Here is a 7,703-nt window from a genome sequence, read left to right on the forward strand (position 1 = left end):
GAGTGCAACAAAATCATTGCTGATAACTGGATTTCTGCTCAAAATAATATCCAAGACAAATTAAGCAGTGTGTTAGACCAACTAGACAGAATGGGAAAATTAAAGTTTGGAGACCTTTCTAAGAAAATCAAAATTACTCAAGATGCTCTTAAGGTTCTTAAAAACCAAATTCCTAATGAAGAAGGTATTCAGAAGATCAAAGAGGAGGAGAAAGTGCTTGATGAGCTCTTAAGCAAAGAAGAAATATGGTGGTCTCAGAGAGCCAAAGTTCATTGGCTCAAATTTGGAGATCTCAATACTAAATATTTTCATCATAAAGCCAGTCAAAGAAGGAGGAAAAATTCTATTTACTCTATAGCAGATAACAATGGCAATATCTGGAGAGATGACCAACACATACATCACATCTTCACTAACCACTTTCAAGGCATTTTCACTAGTACCAAACCCGTCATTAACCCTGGAGATCTTAAGGTAGTTAAGAACAGAATTGACCCTAATATGTTCTCTTACCTGGCAGCTGATTACACTAGTGAGGAAGTCAGGACTGCTGTTCACCAACTCAGAGGTACTTCTGCCCCTGGTCCAGATGGTATTCCAGCTCTTTTTTTTCCACAAATACTGGGACATTATAGGGAATGATATTCTTAACTACACCCTTATGGTTCTTAACCATGATCTCAAACCTGATCAGATCAATTACACTTTCATCAGCCTGATTCCTAAGGTCTCTAACCCCACTACCCCTTCAGATTTCAGACCGATCAGTTTATGTAATGTGATATTGAAAATTGTCACTAAAACTACAGCTAACAGACTTAAAGCTATCTTACCCAATATCATAGATGAAACTCAAAGTGCTTTTTTGCCTGGAAGACTTATCACAGACAACTCCCTTATTGCTTTTGAAGCTTTTCACTACCTCAACAAAAGTAGGAGGAATAATAATGGTTATGTTGGTATAAAGATGGACATAGCCAAAGCTTATGATAGCATAGAATGGGATTTTATTGAGCAAACAATGAGAGTTATGGGCTTCCCTAACAATACTATCTCTCTTATTATGAACTGCATCAGATCTGTGTCTTTTTCTATTCTTATCAATGGCCAACCCACTGAAAAATTTATACCTCAAAGGGGGATTAGGCAAGGGGACCCTCTATCCCCCTATATTTTCATCATTTGTGCTGAAGTCCTTTCAGGGCTTCTTTATGAAGGAAAAAATCAGGGGCAGATTCATGGTATATCCATAGCTACAAATGCTCCTAATATAACTCACCTTCTCTATGCTGATGACAGTTTGCTCTTTTGCAAAGCCAAGCCTGAAGAGGCTGAAGCCATTCACAACATCCTTAAGAAATACCAATATCTTTCTGGTCAAAAGGTCAATATGGACAAATCTGAGATGATTTTCAGCCCTAATATTGATACTATTACCAAAAACAGGTTTCAAGCTAAGCTGCCTATCAAAATTAGCCACACTATACACAAATATCTTGGGATGCCTACCCAATTTGGTAGATCTAAAGTCCAGGACTTCAAATATATCATGGATAAAGTTTGGAAGAAACTCAAAGGCTGGAAGGAGAAGAATCTTTCTTTTGAAGGAAGAGGGGTGCTTATCAGAGCAGTTGCTCAGGCCATACCTGTTTATGTGATGAGTTGTTTCCTCCTTCCTAAAGCTTTTTGTGAGGACATTGAAAGAGCTGTTTGTAACTTCTGGTGGGGGGGTACTGACACATCTAGGAAAATCCACTGGACTGCCAAGTCAAGTCTATTCAGACCTAAGAAAGAAGGGGGATTGGGTTTCAAAATCCTAAGGGATTTCAATTTGGCTATGCTTGCTAAGCAAGCCTGGAGATTTCACATTAACCCCACATCCCTTCTGGCCAAATGCTACAAAGCCAAATATTTTCCTCTCCATGATGTCCTCAAGGCTAGCCCTGGATATAATCCTAGCTATGCTTGGAGAAGTTTAGCCCAATCTATTTGGATCATCAACAAAGGCTGTGTTTGGAAGATTGGCAATGGTCAAAAGGTTAAAGTCATGGAAGACAACTGACTTCCCCATCAGAATGGTTTCAGAATTATCTCCCCTAATACTATTACTAACAATCAATTGATGGTCAAGGATCTCCTCCAAAGTGACCCTTTTGATTGGAATTATGGCCTTATCAACTCTAACTTCTTACCTATTGATAGCTCCCAGATCAGTCAGCTCCCCATTTTACATAAAGACAAGGAACACTACTACAAAAATGAGCTTATATAGCGCTTTTTTTTGGCTTTAGCTAGTGCTTTTAGAGCGCTACTGTAAATGGCGCTGGTAAAGGTAATATAGCGCTTTTTTCTGTATAAAGCGCTATCTAAAGTAGGGTTTATATAGCACTTTTTGTCAAAAAGCGCTAGCAAAGGTTCTCCTTAGATAGCGCTTTCAATAATAAACGCTATCTAAAAGGAGTTTAAAATAACACAATTACTAGTAAAAAACAGCGTTTTTGTTTTAAAACGCTATGTAACACTAGGTTTAGATAGCACTTTATACAGGAAAAAAGCGCTAGGAAAAGCATTAATTTTTTTATGGTCAGATTTATTTTTATTTTTTTACAAATAGAGTTTTTTATTAATTTAAACTAAAATATATATATATATAATTTTTCTATGGGAAATATATATAGTTTTGGCACATTAAAATGGAGACTATTATTTATCAAATAAAACTTAAACATATCATACAAAATGTATGTATATATAGCATAAAAGTCAGAAATGTATAGCCACTAATATGACAACATGGATATCTCTAAGTATTAGTTAACAAAAAGATCAAAATCTTCTATGGTTGCATGCATTCTTCATCTATCTTCTTGGTCGTCTCAACATTTTTATCCAAAACAAGCAGGCAAACCATTATTCATTTCCAAATTTTGTTCACTCTCCACCACCTGCATATATAGCAGAAAACACCATTAAGCAATAAGCAACTATATTATATTAGAGACAAATTCAAAGTACTAATGATCATGAGTACAAATTAAAGCAAGATTATAAATTAAAAACACTACCACTTCTAGCAAATATATTTAGAAACATGAAACTCACCTTATCATAAAAATATCATATAACTTTTAGGCTGATCATGAACTGACACCATTCTTCTTGGATTTCTCTTAGTTTATCTTTAGAGTATGTCACACACTTGAAACCATCAATGTACTGCATATATTATAACAAAAAATAACCATGTTACTTAATAAGCTTAATTATATACATATATATACACTTACGTGTCAAACATACTCTTCATTTTTGGGTATATCAAATAGTCATTGAGTAATGGATCCAAATAATATATGATTTCCGATATGGGATGGATCAATGATAAATAACACCCAATGTCCACTACACAAATGTCAAAGTTAATTAGAAAATCTTCTATAAACGATGGTAAAAAGTGAGGAAAAAATAATCAAAAACAAAGTTTCAAGGAAAATCTTACACAAACTTATGTATATAAAATGGTAGAATAATAACTTGCGTTCATCTTTATATTTCAAGAATTCTTTAACCATGTATGCTTTGACCAATTCTTGTTATGCTTCAATTAACACAGAAGAAATTGTCTAACCTCAAAAGAACTTAGGAAAACAATCATATTAGAATATACAGTAGTTGATTAACCTCATATTGATAAAGAAAAACAGTAACGAAGAAAAAAGAAAAATAGTAACAAAGAAAGAGCACACCATAAGAAATTGTTTGGACACTGGAACGTGAACAAGTGTATTCATCCTCAACACGACAAATGAAAATTAAATCAAAAGGCTTCTTTAACTAAATTTATAAAAGGAGCCGCGTCGCAGAAGAAGCAAAAGTGCATACATCCAATGCCAGAAAATCATAAAAGTAGGCAAGTCCAGTATTATAAAAGTAATACCAAATCATCCACAAATTAGTAATTCAAAATGGCATCAATCTCTACTCAACAACAGTGTTGATATACTCAAGTATTTATATGCAACATACATATTATGAACTCTTAAGTATTCAACTTTTTTCAAAGCAGTTCTAAACAAGTGCTAAAAGTAAAAAGGAACTTACAAATATTGATACAACACTATACCAAATAATCCATTTATTAAGTAAACACACATTCAATGTCAAATTCCTCTACCCAAAAAAAATAAAATGGAACAACAATAGAATAAGCAAAATTGAATATGAATCAACAATTAAATCTAGATCCAAAAAAATAAAAAATACAAGTACAATGTATAAATCATGGACATAGTATTTTTGCTTTCAACTAGCCCAGTATGAAAATGGGAAATTTTATATGTCCACTCATCTATCAAAATATCTTCATGAATATTGAATACAACACTCAGCTTATGCTCTTTTGAATTCTTTACCCTTCGTATTTAGGAAAAATACCTAGTATTCACTATAACAAAAATATTCGTATTTTTAATGATATTTTCTAGAGGGTAAAAAGCTAAGTAGTTAGTTTGCTCATAGCACAAGTTCAATTGAATAATAAATTAATAATTGTCCACGAATTTCACTGACTAGTCAATATCTATTCACTAAACACAAAAGCACTTCACTTCATCCAACCAACAACATACAAATATATCTAGATTTTTAAAAAAAAAACCATTTTGTTAAAAAAATTATTTTTAGCCTCAAAATGAAGAAGTCCCATAGATAGTAAACAAACAAACAAAATGATTTTTATGATAGTAAACAAACAAAACAGCTTCAGATTCTTTTTAAATATCTCTACAAAAAATATCTAGATTCTTTTAACCTAAAATCTTTTTTTTTTTTAAAGATGAAACAATGGCACCCTATATCTTTTTTTGAGAAGGCAAATTTAATTAAAACACCACAACACCAACAACAAGGAGCGAAAGGAATGGCAAAAATACAAAGTACAAACTGCAGTTACAACATAACAGAGGACAACAACACCGTAACACCATCACGACACTTTCAATGACCTTAACCTAAAATAATTACAAGACTACAAATAACCCAAATAGTTACCAAAAACAGCGAGCCCAAATTGTTACACCCAAATACATGGAAAAGGATAGTATAATTAAAAAAGTTATGGCTATTATGTTACCTGGATTGAAGAACGGAGTATTTGATGAAGATTGAAAGAGGTGGTGGTTCTGGAATGAATTGAATGAATAGAAAGAGACGACGGGAAGGAGATAGTGGTGGTGGAACCAGAGGATTACGGTGATTTACGAGTTATGGATTTCAGTTTTCTCATTAGTTGGGGAAGTAGAGGTTTAAGATCTGGATCTATCCTTTTATTCAATTTTTTATTTTAGGGGGAGGGTATGGGCTAACGTAACAAAAACAAAAATTATGTAAAACAAAAAAAGATTTTAGTTTGTTACAAAAAATGATTTTAGTTGATTTGATTTTTTTTTTTGTTTCAAAAAAAAAATGCGTTTTTTAGTATTTTTTGTTACAGCAAGCGTTTTTTTAATATAAATGAAAGAAAAACAAAAAAAATCACACAAGGGTTCGAACTAGTGACCTCAAGGAAAATGATGGCACACGTTACCAATAGGCCACACACATGAACAACTGATACATAGCGCTTTTTTCAAGTATTTAAACGCTATCATTCTCAAACAAAGTACAGCGCTTTTAAAGCGCTATTTATGGTTGAGCCCAATATAGCGCTTCTTACAATAAACGCCATCTAAGAATAATCTTGAATTTTTTATAATGTTTGTTAATTTTTAATGAACCTATGATAGCACTTTTTGAATAAAACGCTATTTAAAGTTAGTAATATAGATAGCGCTTTTATGAGAAAGCGCTATCTCAAGCCTCCGTGTTATAATTAATAGCGCTTTTGTGCTAAAAGCGCTAGTAAAGGGGCGCCATTTTTTCACCATTTTGTAGTAGTGGAAGATGAGATTATGTGGATGTTTGAAAAGGATGGAAATTACACTGTCAAAAGTGGGTACCATGCCTTACAAATATGGAAATCTAGGGCGGATCAGAGTCCTTCTACCATCAATGGGGATACCAAACTTTGGCAAAAGCTATGGGCTCTCAAAACTATTCCTAGACATAAAATGCTTCTCTGACGCATTTTGAATGATTCTCTACCAGTCAGAGATGAACTCAACAAAAGGGGTGTTAATTGCCCTTTCCTATGCCCTAGATGTAACATTAAGACTGAAACAGTGATACATCTTTTCATGGATTGTTCTCACACTGTTAAGGCCTGGTTTGGCTCTAATCTCTCTATTAGAATGACGGATGTTCCCAACAGAAGTTTCAAAAGCTGGATTGCAGATATCATAATTACAGAAGCAGATAAGAACATAATTCAAATTGCTGCTATTACTTACAGTATATGGCATGCTCGTAACCAAGCAATTTTTGAAGGATTGTTTGTTCCAGAAGGTGCTATAATTGACAGAGCTAAGTATAGTCTTCAAGCTTTCCACGCTGCTAACTCTCTCTCATCAGATCCAAACGCATCTCAGAATCATTCGAACTCTAATCTGCACAACAGACAACATTCTTTAAGTTCAAATTCTACCAAACGTTGGACCAAACCGCCCCAGGACACATATAAAACTAATTGTGACGCGAACTTACAAGTAGAAGGAAGATGGGGACTTGGATGCATCATCAGGAATGATAAGGGTGAAGCTATGGCAGCTGCAACTTGGGAAAGGAATGGTTTCGATTGCGCCACAACTGCTGAAGCTTATGCTCTATATGCAGCGGTTTACTTTGCTCAAGCTCTTGGCTTTCGTAACATGAGGTTTGAGAGTGATTGTGAGGTTCTAATTAACAAGCTGAAACGTAATGAGCAGGAGAAGGAAGATCGCACTTATCTAGGCTCTATCCTAAAGGAAATCCATAATACCAGTAGAATGCTTGACACCTGTTCCTTTCACTTTATCTCTAGACTAGGAAATCAAGTGGCCCATAGTTTGGCTATGTTGACCCATTCCGAGCCTAATAACATTTGGATGGAAAGTGTTCCTCCCCAAATTGCTAATGTGTACTTGCATGACTTAGTTCATTAATAATATCTCTCCTTTTATCAAAAAAAAAAAATAAGCAACATACATGTCCGGATAAAATCACTTAAAATAATAACTAAAGATTTATACCATTCCTTAAAAAAAAAAACTAAAGATTTATACCATAAACATTTTTTTGAAAAAATTTATACTTAAAACATATATTTTAGATATATAGAAAATATATTATGTTTCTAAAAAAAGAAAATATATTATGAAAAATTTGGGGTGTTACAATTGACATCAAAAAGTGAATAAGGATGTACCCGTGAGCTTAGCTTAGTTGAGGACAATGCATAATATATGCAAGGTTGGGGTTCGAATCTCAGACAAAAAAAAAACCGAATAAGGATGATGTATTTCTCCACCAAACAACACAAGTGATGAATAAACCACTAAGATCACCGATTTAACAATAGCCACCAAAGAAAAAAAGTAGGCAAATTGATGAAACGGGCTTAACGATTTAGACGAGGTTTTTTGAAACAGTGCTCATGGTAGGGGAAACCCTAGCAGAGTGTGTGATATTTCAAAAGTGTTTTCCCAATCCCTATTTCAAAAGAGCTTCCATTGTGTACCTCAAGTGATTTATTAATCTAAATGTTTAAGTGAAGTGTTGAGACTTATTTA

General features: G+C 33.8%; 1 long non-coding RNA gene across 2 annotated transcripts; it reads right to left on the minus strand.

Annotated features, from left to right (window-relative positions):
- Positions 1-2,703: 2,703 nt before the first annotated feature.
- Positions 2,704-6,900, minus strand: LOC146955733 (uncharacterized). 2 transcript variants are annotated; one of them, XR_015017707.1, is made up of 5 exons: positions 6,640-6,900; positions 5,132-6,542; positions 4,102-4,168; positions 3,103-3,216; positions 2,704-2,945 (listed from the first exon to the last, which is right to left on the minus strand). It is a non-coding gene; the product is annotated as an uncharacterized LOC146955733 (long non-coding RNA). The 2 variants fall into 2 exon arrangements; XR_015017706.1 differs by lacking the exon at positions 4,102-4,168 and having other exon boundaries at positions 6,640-6,899.
- Between the last annotated feature and the right edge of the window lie 803 nt (positions 6,901-7,703).

The sequence above is a fragment of the Medicago sativa genome, chromosome 1 (genome assembly GCF_051527215.1).
Source record: "Medicago sativa cultivar Bolivia chromosome 1, Bolivia_mono, whole genome shotgun sequence".
NCBI lineage: Eukaryota > Viridiplantae > Streptophyta > Magnoliopsida > Fabales > Fabaceae > Medicago > Medicago sativa.